Source organism: Mirounga angustirostris, unplaced genomic scaffold (genome assembly GCF_029215605.1).
Source record: "Mirounga angustirostris isolate CCGP_5_RB_7025 unplaced genomic scaffold, mMirAng1.0.hap1 SCAF_5, whole genome shotgun sequence".
Taxonomy (NCBI): domain Eukaryota; kingdom Metazoa; phylum Chordata; class Mammalia; order Carnivora; family Phocidae; genus Mirounga; species Mirounga angustirostris.
The window spans coordinates 13,640,573-13,654,172 of record NW_026991713.1 but is presented as its reverse complement, the minus strand read 5'-3'; the positions used below and the strand labels follow the sequence as shown (position 1 = coordinate 13,654,172).

At 49.6% G+C, this 13,600-nt stretch overlaps 1 protein-coding gene and 1 non-coding gene across 9 annotated transcripts in view; both read right to left on the bottom strand.

The window, feature by feature from the left end:
• LARGE1 (LARGE xylosyl- and glucuronyltransferase 1) overlaps nucleotides 1-13,600 on the bottom strand; it is a 513,801-nt gene that overhangs the window by 322,296 nt on the left and 177,905 nt on the right. The window lies entirely within an intron of this gene.
• On the bottom strand, nucleotides 6,341-6,478 carry LOC123845159 (small nucleolar RNA SNORA76). The gene has a single exon (XR_006790992.1). It is a non-coding gene; the product is annotated as a small nucleolar RNA SNORA76 (small nucleolar RNA).

Below are 13,600 nucleotides of genomic sequence, written 5' to 3'. Positions count from 1 at the left end.
TTATGCTAATGAGATGACTGGTGGCTGGGGACCCCTAGGTAGCTTCAGGATGGGTACTGGTCACCAGAAAGAACGAGGCACAATTAGAGGGTTGGGACTTTCAGCCCCAGCCCATGCCCAACCTCCAGGGAAGGAAGAGGGGCTGGAGATAGAATTAAGCCCCAATGGTCAATGATTTCATCAATCATGCCTATGTGATGAAGCCTCCATAAAACCCCCTAAATGACAAGGTTAAGACACCTTCCAGGTTGATGAACACATCAAGGTCCTGGGAAGGCAGCATGCCAGGGAAGGGCACATGCATAACCTCTGCCCCCTCCGTACCCTGCCTTATGCATCTCTTCCATTTGGGCTCTTTCAAAATAAAACCGCAATAGTAAGTAAAGCACTTTGCTGAGTTCCAGAGGGGGTTGTGGGAGCCACCGAATTTATAGCTGGTTGGTCAAAAGTATAGGTAGCAACCTGGGTCTTATGACTAGAGTATGAAGTAGGAACAGTCTTATGGGGTAGAGCCCTTCACCTGTGAGATCTGTACTAACTCTAGATAGTTAGTGTCAAAATGGAATTGTAGGATATCCAGTTGTTGTCTGGAGATGGACAACTGGTGGGAAAAAACTCTTAAGCATTTGGGGTCAGAAGTGTTGTAGAAAAGTACTGACTTCCTACTCCTCAAATAAGACAAACACATTCCTGCCACAGGACCTTTGTACTTGGAATTCCCTCTGGTTCAAATCTGTATCCTTTCGATATCTGTATAGTATATACCTTCACCTCACTCTAGCATCTACTCAAAAAGCCTACCCTAACACCCAGCATACCCTGACTTACTTTTTCTTATAGCACTTAAGTGATTCAATCTTGCAGATCTATTCCTTGACTATTCCCCTGGAAAATTTTCCACTTCAGTATTCCCGGTGCCTATAATAGTGGCTGGCACATAGTAGGAGCTCAATAAATAGTTGGGGAGTGAATGAATGCCTGTTTGCATGTTTAATGGGGACCCAACGTCCTCAGCTATAAAATAGGTCATGGGGTTGACCTTGGACAACTGTCATAAATACTAACAGACCAGTTATGTGAAAAGCCATGACCGTGAAAACATGTCCGTGAAAACATGTGCCCAGCCTGTGGTGATCATTCAAAAAAAAAAAAAAAAAAAAAAGTATCGAGTCTAAGACCAAGTGGTTTTCACTTTCTAACATCTTTGACATCAAGAAGCTTCCAGCAGGAACAGGACCACAGGGCAGTGGTAACATGACTGCCCCGACTAGCACGTCTACAGAACTTGCAGAACGGATGTCTGTGGCTTCAGTAGAAATCCTGGAGAGCGAGGAAGAGGGCAGTCTTTCAACCCTATGAACCAAATGTTTGTGGGAAGAGGCAGGAGGAGGTGGAGAATCAGATGTGTGCTTGCAACATTCCTGAAAGAGAAACCAGGAGGATGAGAGTTCCACAGAGCTGCAAAGTGGGCTCAAGTGCTCACAAAGGTGAGGAAGAGGATACAATGTAGCAAGACAGAGATGGCAAGGACAAGCGCTGAGAAAGCATTCTGAAGAGCCAGACTCAATGTAAAGAAGCTTTAGGAATACCAGAATCAACATATTTGCCAATACACTTTGCTTTATATGTAAGCAGAGCAGTAAAATATGATAAAAACCCATCTAATTAGGTCTAAAAGGGCCCTTTCAATAAGTACAGAAGAAAGATTCAGCAGGATAAGAAAGCCTTGTGTCGCAGTTTAATTAAAAGCCTTTTTTAATTTCTTGGCTTTATATAAAGTAACAGTGCATCTTACAATTGGCAGCATCTAGGTTTAGATGAAACAGAATTCGCTTGGGAAAAAAAACTGGGAAACAAGACTCCAAAGCACCCCGACCCCAAATATTTCTCTGTTGGTTTATCCCTTGACTTATTTTCTCTGTATTTAATCCCCAAGTCTGTTGTCAGGCCTGATTTACATTGCAGGTTCCCCTGGGGGAAAGCAATAAATCTGTGTGTTTCTCAAGGACAGTGGTTCTCGAAGGGTTGTCCCAGGACCAGGAGCATCAGCATCATCTGGGAACTTGGTAGAAATGCACACTCTAAGCCCCCACACCCCCACCAAAGACCTACTAAATCAGAGACGAGGTACAGGGTTGTTATAATACACCCTCCAGCTGATTCTGATTCATACTAGAGTTTGAAAAGCACTGCTCTAAGAAAAACTCCCAGCGCCATCAGCTTGAGCACTCAAACTTAACTACTCATGCAAGTTGAACTAAAATGTCCTAGGAATTCATGGTGCACCAGGCACTGTGCTGGGAGCTGAATGTGCCTCACATTCTAAAGAAGTACACGTGCCAATGACTAAGTAAAACAGAAAACAGAACGAGAGGACGGCTGACAGAGGTGCTAATACCATGCTCTGTTCAGGAGATGGAGGAGAAATTCTGATTCAAGAGTCCTGGTGGGCTTCTCGGAGGAGGTGGCCATGGAGTGGAATCTTCTAGGGGAAGAAGGTTTTAGATGGGTTTTCTATGACAGAGGAGAATGACCCACACCCCAAGGAACCAGGAGAAGAAAAGGGCACAAAAAGATTCAGAGTCCTGTGAGCTTAAGGGGCCATCCCTCACACACACTATAAGAACCCCCCCCCCCAAGTCCCCACCACAGACGCTGCTTGTGGCAAGGACTGCCCCGTTGCCACCCCAGGTCCACTGTCCCTTTCCTGTTTAGGAACAGAACCCTGCTTACATTCAGGGAAGCAAAGCAGCCAGGGACAACACTACCTATCATGGCCTCTATAGCAGCTCTGCATGGCTATGGGACTTCAGGAAGGCCACTTACAGGCAGTTTGCCGGTGGCAATGTGTGCCCGTTCTGGCAGCCTCCCCCGTTTCTTCTTGGCTGCCGGCCTACACTGAAGACATTGACGCTCTAGCGCCATATTGGATGCTGAGCTATGGGGCCTATCGCTGAGGATGGCAAAGCCGAAATAGAGTATTCTGTGAATGACACCCTTAAACTACTAAACTAACCTACTGCCAACATCCCGACTGCTTGGATGTGGGGGAGAGAAATCAACTTGCCTCTGGTTTAAGCAAGCCACCATTACTGGGGACTGCTGTCACATGCCGTGGCACCTCACTGTCCCTGACTCACCACGATTTCTACCGGGCTCCTCTTAATCTGCGGCACTACAGGGTCCTTCTCCTCCTTCACTGAACACCTTTGCCCCAAGCCCCCATTTTCCTCTCCATCTGCTGCCATTCTTCTGGAGAACATTATCACAGGGCCATCGGACCTTTTAGCCTGACAGCGTGGGGTGGGGCTCATTTCCAAGCATCTTCACCCCCATATCCACCCCCGGCCCCAGACCTGCAGCCCCCTCCACACCCTCCCCCCACAGTGCAGTCCAGGTACCCAGCACATGAGAGTCATCAGGGAGCCAGTCAGAGGAGCAGACTCTCAGGCCCACCCCAGGCTTGTGGACCAGGAGATGCATATGCCCAGTACAGCTGGGGAGACACTACGGTCAACCTCCTCCTCCTCGCCTCCGGCTGCTCACCTCCAGACCACAGAGTGGGAAATCCATCCTCCAGCTACATCCTCCTGTCCTTCCAGGTCTCACCCAGTCATCCCTTCCGACAACTTTAAAAGCAACCCATACTACCTTAATTGCTTGCTACGCACTCTTCCCTGAACAAAATAATTACTTTCACACTTCCCTGCTTTTGTTTTCATTATTCCCTCTGCCTGGAATGCCCTTCAAAATCCCAGAAAACCCGCAGATCTCCCACTCGCCTTTGAATGCGCACACCCAGCACAGATGCCACCTCCAGACCATGAGCATTTTGGGGAGAAGGAACTGGACTGGGCCTTCTCGGTCAGCTCTGGAGCCATGTCACTTACTAGAGTGTGACCTTGAACATGGAAGGCAACCTCTCTCTGCCTCAGTTTCTTCACCTGTAAAACTCAGATGATAGGATCCACGTTTCACAAGGTAGTTCCAAGAAGCCAAGGAGGCGATAAAATTAAAGCACCTGGAACAATGCTTGGCACATAGTAACCATTTAATAAACGCTAGACACTGATCCTTCACACCAAGACCAAGCGCGGGAGGGGACACACAGTGGGTGCTCCATATACACTTACAGACTCTAGCTTGCAGTTTCTGGATTGGCTTCTGTGCCTCAATTCTTCCTGGGCGCATGAGTCCACCCCACCCACTCTTCTCCCCAGCCCAGCGAAAAGCCGGAATCCAGCCCCCAACAGGAACATTATTTAGATGGAAGAACATTTTCTGCAGCTGTCCCAGTCCTCAGAGCCTCGCCAAGAAATAGAAAAGAAAAGCAATATAAATGTTAATAGGAAATTGTCTATTCGCTGTTACGGAAGCTAATCTACTGCAGCCCAACAAAGAGAGAATTAGACAGCTGAAGGGACAGGAAAACATGGAACCCTGACACGCTGAAGCCCAGGGGACTGCAGTTCCCAAGAGGAAACGCATTCCAGGCCGATGAGGCTGTGTGGAAATCAGGACAGAGGGCTTCTGCTTTGGAGGTCTCCACGGCGGGCAGCCTGGTTCCTGCCCTGGCCCCCGATTTCTGGGCATCCACCATCCTGTGCCTATGAAGTGTGGCCACTGGTCCACATGGTACGGATAGCAAGGCAAGGACAGTGCAGTCTCTGTTCCCAAGGACTACTGGGACGGGCAGACAAATAAACCCGATCAGACAGTGCGGAAGGGCACAGGCTCAAGGTGCCAGGCAGGCAGGAGAAGCACGTTACCAGATCAACGGGGCAGGAGGTGGAGGAGGTCTTCTCAGAGAGAAGACCCAGGGACTGGGCTCTGGAGGGTAACTAGGGATCAGCCCCATAAAAGCAGCAGGAAAAGGTGTCCCAGGCAGCGAGAACACTAGGTACAGAAAGACCAGGGAACTGCACTGGGTTAAGCTAAATAACGATCGCCCAAAGATGCCCAAGGCTAATTCCGAGGCTGCCGTGAATGTTACAGTATGAGGCCAAAGAGACTCTGCAGGTATGATTAAAGATTTTGAGACGGGGCAATTATCCTGGGTGATCTGGGCGGGCCCAACGCAATCACAAGATCTTTAAGACACATGCAGGAGCTGTTGGCATCAGAGGATGAGTCACTTTGACACGGAGGCAGAGACTGGAGTGGTAACACTTCACAGACGGAGGAACGGGTCACAAGCCAAGGAATGCAGGCAACCACTTGAAGCTGAGCAAAAGCAAAGAAACGGATTGTCCCCTCAGAGCCCCCCGAAGGAACCGGCCCTGTGACACCCTGACTTCAGCCCAAAGGGACGGATGTTGGACTTCTGACCTCCAGGAGTAGGAAAGAATGCCTCTGCGTTGTTTGAAACTGCGGAGTGCGTGGTAATTCTTTATAGGAGCAATGGAAAATTAACACACATACGCTGTCTGAGGGGCATCTTCACGAATGCGAAGGAAAAGTCACAAAAAAATGAAACTGAGGAAGGGGGCAGCCAGGGGCCAAACCATGAACGGATTTGTGCACCAGGCTGAGTTTCCATTTTACCCTCAGTGTGGAGCTGCTGCTAAGGGATATTAAGCAGAGGGATGATACAATAAGATTGCCCATGTGAAAGCACTGAAACGTCACATTTTTAGATCTTAAATCTCAGGAATTGCCACACGTCTAATTCTCCATTTTATTGACTCATTTCTTTTTATCGTGGACTGGAATGACATTATGAAAAGGAGGAATAACCTACTGGAATAGGGAACTCTGTTGCCAGCCCCCTCCCCCCCCCCCAGTGCCATTCTACGGTTTTGGAAGATGCACACCTGCACAGGTAGGGCTGCACTCAGGTAGGAGCCTGCAGGTGCAGAAAGCTGGACAGCACCGGGGATTGAGAGTGTCCCCTCCAAAATCCTGGATGGAGGACTGCCCTATGCCTAAAAAAGATCCCATTCAGATGCTCCCTCCCCCCCACCCCTGCGCCTGGCCTCCAGGAAGGGGAAAGGCAACCTAGGGTGTATTGAATGCTCACTCGGGGCCAAAAGCTTTGTGAACATTTCCTTCACGGCTGAGTCTCCAGTGACTGAGTCCCACTCCTCGGGCACCACTGTCGCAAGGCACAGGGCCCATCAGAGAATGCCAGGCAGAGGAGAAGAGGAGATATTCCATCTCCCCATGCGTGTCCCCCCCTCCCCCAAATCTCCGCAAGTCTCTGCCTGCACACGGAAAGGCTTTAAATGTAAAATTCCAGCCAGCCTCCAGGCTCCGTGCCCTCGCCCCTCACCCAGTGCGTGTATCACACCCTCCGCCCACGTCCACCTCTTCAGGGCCTCTGACAGCTGCGCCTTTTGCCCAATGTCACTCGCTGCCAAAGGGATTGCTTAGGTGGCCTCTAAGCAGCCCTGGATCTGAACAAGCTGGGTTTGCTCTGGCACGGCCACCAGCCCCCGGAGGCCATGGGCCAGGCCCTGCGGAGGTTCCAAGGCAGTGCTTCGGCTGCCACGGAAGCGGGGGAGCCACCCCCCCACCCCCACCCCCACCTCCCGCAGAAGGGTGCTCGCTCCGCAGACAGCAGAACGTATTTCAAAAAATCCCTAACCCTCTGCGGGCTTCAGTTACAACAGTGTTTCGCCGCGGGGACATCCCACAAATTCAAAGCCGCGCACTCTCTCCGCCGCCAGAGAGGGCGCTCTGGGTGGTGTTGAAACCCCCGCGGAGGGCGGCCCCGGGGTGGGGGTGGGGGGGGCGGCCCCGGGGTGGGGGGTGGGGGAGGGCGGCCCGGGGGTGGGGGGTGGGGGGTGGGGGAGGGCGGCCCGGGGGTGGGGGGTGGGGGGTGGGGGAGGGCGGCCCAGGGGGGGTGGGGGAGGGCACGTGCGGGCGGAGTTTTCAATCCGGAGCTATTTTCGCAGGGCTGGGAACCGCTCTCACAGGCTCCACGCTTCCCTGCTCCCCCTTTTCTTTGAGGATCTATATTTGGGGACAGTACATTCCTAAGAATAGAATCACTGAGTTAAAGGGTAAAAGCACAATTTATAGTTCCTGTGGCGAACTCGCTGCTTACTCTCCAGCAAGAGCGCTGTTGGCGTTGCCAGCAATTGGGCTCCAACAGCCACTGATGGAGCCGTGACTGCATCCCAGCGCGGAGCCGGCCGCCTCCCCTTCCGCGCTCCCGTTTCAACAGCCCGTGGCGCTCCGTTCGCCCCACTGGGTTGACGAGAAGAGTGAGGTCGCGGCAAGTAAAGCAACCTGCCCCTACGCGCTATCACTATCTTGAGCTGTATTTGAGACAGAGCAGGGAGAAGATTCTAAGTCCCCGAATCCCCCCCGGTTCTGCTGCGTCTGCTGAATTATTCAGATCTCTGAGTTATCCCACCCCGCTAGGACAGCTTCCACGTATTAAGATAACCACAGACCAGGGATGAGACTGCGTACTTCTCTGTTATGTAAACCAGCACATCCTCCCAAGTCCATGGTCAGCCAGCCAATCGAAATCTGAGCAAGGCATGGATCTGCCCAGCCTATAGATGAAAGCAATGAAGCCCAGAGAAGTGACTTCCCTCACCAGTTCCACAGATTATAAACCTATCCATCAATAAATGGATCTGAACAGAGAGGGTGGTCTCCGACACCAAAGCATTTCACTGCAAGGCTGGACTGCCCCAAAGAGTTACCACCACCAGGTGGGTGGCAAGGAAGGCAGGAGGTTTCCAAAGATGGTGGTGAGAAAAGTCAGCATTCCATTTCGGTTCATCTTCCCCGGCTGTGTAGTTTGACAAGTGCTGTGTTTATTTCAATGCCATCCGAGTAGCTGCATAAATACATGTCCTTCTGAGGGCTGCTTCCCATTACACGAACAAGGAGCACAAGGATCAGCCCACGTCCCCGCACAGGCCTCCAGCCGACCCGTCTAGTGGTGCCTAAGAGGGGTCCTCTCATCAGAGCCTGGAAGAGAACAGGAAGGCCTCTCTCAGGGTAGCCTGTGCGGTGCGGAGGGAGCAGAAAGGGCACAGTTCCTAGAAAGCAGAAGGAGCTCTCTTCTAAGGGCAAGAGCATCAGGATGGGAAAGAAGCCACAGGTTCAAGTCCTGGCTCTGCCAGTTAACTCCATGTGTGACCTGGGGCAAGTCAGTCTTGGCCTCGTGAAGACTCATAGATTATAAGACAAATAACTTGATGTAATTTCAGACTCTCCTCTGGAGGCAGCAGGCGAGACTCTAGTAAAAATTGACAGAATCGCTTTAAAGAAAGGAAAAGATTCAGCAAACCAAGACCAGATACCCGGGTCCCAGATCATTTGCACAACTAACCTACGTATCTTAGAAGTCCTTTGCCTCAAAATACACAGACAGAAACCCATGGGTTGGCCCTTTTCTGCCCTAAGGCAGCGACCATCATAGATTCTTTTAGATCCAACACCAGCTCACATCTTGGTAATAACTGCAGGTCGAAAGCAGCCTGAAAAAGAAATCATTACCTCCATCATCAAGTAAGAATGCTATCATCTCAGGAGATCCAGAATTGACACAGGAGACCAATTCCAGCTGAAGAACCTTATGACTGATAAAGAAATGGGATGGAGAAAAGGAAAAACCCACCCCAGCTTCCCTTCCTCACGGTCCTGCCACTAGAAGGATGGGTCTTTTTCTTTGTCATCCTGCCAGTTGCTAAAGGGAGACCTCCCGGGATCACACCTGCCCTCTGGCACAGCAGCCTGACCATTTTGACTAGGCGTCCATCACTGAAATACAGGGAATGCCCAAGTGAGTATGAAAAGCATCCAAGCCACATATAACAAAATTCATAAAGTCAAGTTTGGCTTTGCCAGAGAGGCTCTTTTCATTGTAACTTAGAAAGTCTCCAGGTGTTAACAGCTGGAAATGGTTATAGGGCTCCTCTTGCTGGGGTTTATGGCTACATTTGCAGTACACAACCAAGATCTTCCAAGCACGCAAGAGTCCAGAGACATATGCATCATTCCCTACTCCTTTCTCCAATTGCTCTGGCTTCCCAGCCAACCTTCCTCTTTGCTCCCAGTTCTTTGGAATCAACGGAACTTAAAAAAAAAAAAAAAGAAAAGAAAAGAAAAAAAAAGAATCAAGCTGCTTTGGGGGGGAAAAAAAAGGTGTCAATTTGTAAATTCCCTACTTGGCCCTGTCTACCTGCAAAGATACAGAAAAATCTAGAAGTAAAAGAAGAGGATTGTTGTTTCCCTTTTTAGTTTCCAGATGGAGCTGCCTCCCACAGGCTACCCACACTCCCAAGTGGTTGATGTCACTGTTGTGATTTTGGTAGTACCGTGCAGGCCCTGGGGCGAGTACCCCCATAAAAATCCACAAGAGTTAGCACATCTGAGAAAGCCAGAGATAAAAACAAGGGAACCAATGGGTGTCTGGCTCTGGAAATGTCCACAGAATCACCGAGCAGAGACCACCAGCAAACGGATGTTTGTGCACACGGGCCGACTGGACCGGACCTCCGCAGTAGTGAGGCTGAGAATGATGCAGCCCCAAATACCGCCCCACGGGACCCTCAGAAAGAACCCCTTTGGCCATTTCCTGGGAAGGAAGGGCTCAAAATTCATGAACCACGTGGTCTGGAGGAGGCTGGCACTGTGGTGTGACTGGCCTCCACACACAGAAGAGAAGTTGTTGACACCCAGCGGAGCTGCTATTTGAACAAGAATGTAATCAGCAGGACCGGGCACGAGGCACCGGGTCTACCTACCAAGAAGGTCGTGGTGGTGGGGGTGGGGGGGGGGGGTGGAGAAGGAGATGTACAGGGAGACCTGGCTGGGGACTCCAACCGGAACCACTTCTACTCGGTCTGGTCGGGATTCCCACCATGGGCCACGTCCTATAAGCTGGACATTACACGCCTTCTTGACTCACAGTGCCTGTCCTCAGGGGACTGTCACTGCATTTGGTTACCAGTGCTGCCGTAAGAAAGCATTCCAGACCAGAGGCCTTCAACACAGAAATGTATGTCCTCACAGTTCTGGAAGCTGGGGTCCCAGATCAAGGTGTCAACAGGGTTGGTTTCTTTTCAGGTCCCTCTCCTGGCCTTGCAGAGGGCCCTCTTCCCCCTGTGTGTCTGCATCCTAATCTCCTCTACTTGTAAGGACACCGGGAACACTGGATTAGGGCCACCCACGTGATCTCATTTTACCTCAGTTGCCTCTTTAAAGACCTTATCTCAAAATACAGTCACAGTCTGAGGTATTGCGTACGAGGTCTTAAGCCAAAGCATTTTGAAAGTAACAAAATTCAACCCGTAACAGTCATTACCATCTTTATACCACTGAGGAACAAGACACACCCAGGAAGGTGAAGCTGCTCACCAGAGGGCCACAGGTCCAAACAGAGTGAGCACGGGACTTGTATCTGAGATCTAACTTTATCCCAAGTAGTCATTTGCATTAAGCAGGCCAAGACTGCTCAAGGATTAAAACGGTTGTGTTGTTGGCTGTTGAGCCAGTAACTGCCTATCATCATGACTCATTCTCCTCTATTCAGGGTTGTCTAGACACCATAGTTGAGCAGAGCTACCCATTCTCCATCGCAATGCACCAATTTTTAAAAAACCTTCATTACAAGCCATTCAGCTGTGGGATCACAACTCTCAGTTGCCCCCATGTGATTGATGCCTGTTCTCCAAATTGGATTTCATGCTTCCTAAGAATCTTTTGATGAAAACCTTGCACATAGTGGTTTCCTGGTCAATATTCGCTAAATGCATGAATGTACACGTGAATGGACGGAGTGATCAACGTAACCTCAAAAGACCCTTCCCGGGGGCGCCTGGGTGGCTCAGTTGGTTAAGCGACTGCCTTCGGCTCAGGTCATGATCCTGGAGTCCTGGGATCGAGTCCCGCATCGGGCTCCCTGCTCGGCGGGGAACCTGCTTCTCCCTCTGACCCTCCCCCATCTCGTGCTCTCTCTCTCTGTCTCATTCTCTCCCTCAAATAAATAAATAAAATCTTTAAAAAATAAAAAAAGACCCTTCCCGGTTTTAATTAAGTTCCATGATTTTGTTCTAGAACACACTGGGACAGCTGCTTGGCAGTGGAGGATTACATCAGACCCCAAACCGTACCTTTCTTCTCTAAAGTGTATCTTCCTCCTACCCAGCCCACAGATCAGGGCAGCAGAGCCCACGGAAACAATGCAAGGATAAGCTGCCTTTGAAAATAATGGCCTTGGTCCAGGTACAGAATGATGGAAAACCCCAAGACCAATTAAACTTTGCCCTTAGAATTAATCCCAACACTACTTTGATATACTTTCTTCTCTTGCCAAACACCTGCTAGGCGGAAAAAAAAGAAGGAAAACTTCACCATCAACATCTGACTCTACCGTCCCTGTTTCCTATCTGGAAAATGTCACTGTCATTCAACCAATGTCTATTGGAGTAGCTCTATAAGCAAAGAACTACCATGGGCAGTTTCCAAAGAAGCAGGAGACAACAGCTCGTGACAGCAAGGTGTTTATAAGAATTCAAGAAGGTAAAAAACATACAAGAATACAGAATAATGCAATACAAATTGTATTAATATGTGTTAAGCCTTTGGGGATTACCCAGGAACAAGTGTAAGGCTAGGATTTTAAAGAATAAAGGATTCTCAAAAGAAAAGAGACAGTAAATCAAAGCATCAAATGGGAGACTAAAACTGTAAGCCTTGACCTAGGCCCTACAAAATGGCTAGTTCTGGGTCTAATGGAGGACCATGGATATGAACTGTCCAGCTATTCAGCAAGCTAGGAGGAACAGTAGCAAAAATTATAGGCCGAGGAGCTGTACCTAATGTGCAAGGAGTAGTTTGACTCCAGAGAGCTTTAACCACTCTCATTACCCTATACAATAACCTTGTGGGGTGAAGAACAAGACGGCAGATGCTGGGGCGCCTGGGGGGCTCAGTCAGTTAAGCATCTAACTCTTGATTTTTGTTTCAGGTCGTGATGAGGGTCATGGGATTAAGCCCTGCACTGGGCTCTGTGCTCAGTGGGGAGTCTGCTTGCCCCTCTCCCTCTGTTCCTCCCCCTACTCTCTAATAAATAAAAATAAAATCTTAGGGAAAAAAAAAGATGGCAAATGCCAACTTGGTTGGAAAGCTGAGAAACCTGGATGCCAGGCCAACCAGTGGACGCGAGTGGCGCTGGTCCAGTAAGGATGCCGCCTCAATTGGAGAAATGGCCCTTTCCTGAACATCCAAGCAGTCTTGCGGCAGGCAGGATCAGATGGGTCATGGGACCAGAGGCCCTCAAGAGGAGAACAGCACAAGAAGGGGACTGTTCACGCAGACTAGGGACCCGTGGCTATGAGCATGTTAGAATGACAGTCTAGCCACTGGGCAGCGAGATGAGCCACACACTCCACTCCATGGTCAACTCCACTCCATGAGATTTCCTGGTAATCTCAGCTTGGCCCCAAGTGTGGTCAAGACACAGAAAGGGATAAGTAGAGAACTGGAGGAAACCAAGGGTGGTTAGAGCCACAGCAGTTGAGAGAGAAAGATGGAGAGGTAGGGTGAGGGTGTGTGTGTGTGTGTGTGTGTGTGTGTGTGGGTGTGTATACACACAATGTGGGTATCACATCCTACTGAGGCCAGCAAGAAAAGCTACTAACATACTCAGTCTTTTTTAAAAAAACAAAGTAGAAGCAACAACAGGGGGGAAAAGAGCCAGTAACCTTGGCCCTTGCATTCCTCCACCAGCCTCCACCAAAGTCAAGTTTAAATTATGTTCCTGCGGCACCAACTCTACCAGCTCCAGGAGTTTTGCCTTGCATGGCAGGTGTACTCACAGATGGTGTATCTTAAGTATCTATAGTGCCGATGACTGCTACTCATTCACAGCCACCAAAACTGCCTATCCCCGTGGCTAATGTGTTTTGTTTGTCCTCAAAATCTCCCCTTCATGAACCTCTTCATCTGGAGAGCAAAATCACATCACTTGAGGGCTAAGATTTGCTAAGAAGCTCAAAGCTTCATTTCACATGTTTTCTTATAATTAATCAGTTTTATTTAAAAAGGACGAGAGGGATAGATAGATCTACAGACCAGGGAAAATGGATACAGCTTGGAGAATGATTATATATAATAGTCCCAGAAGGTTTAGCTGCTCAGACGATCATTAAAGAAATGGATGAAGCTGGTTTTTAAAAAGGTTCCAGCTCCCCCTGCCTCCCCTGAATCAGATAAAGAAAAATGAGAGGGCTATTTCCGCCTGCTTCTGGAACTACATTAAAATGTATCCCAAACAGTCCTTCACTGAGAGTCGCCCCACCTCTGCCGTGCCTCCAGGATATGAATGCAAGGCACCATCCCTGGCTGTTGGAAGCACATCAGTTACAGTTTGGGGTCCATTCATACTGTGGTTTTGGGTCGTTTATTATTTTTTTTAAAGATTTATTTATTCAAGAGCGAGCAAGTGAGCATGTGCGTGAGGGAGGGGCAGAGGGAGAAGGAGAGAATCCTTTGAGCAGACTCCCTGCTGAGCGTGGAGCCAAGGACTCGGGGCTTGCTCCCAGGACCCCGAGATCATGACCTGAGCCGGAACCAAGAGTCGGAAGCTTAACCGACTGAGCCACCCAGGCGCCCCGTTGGTGGATAATTTTTA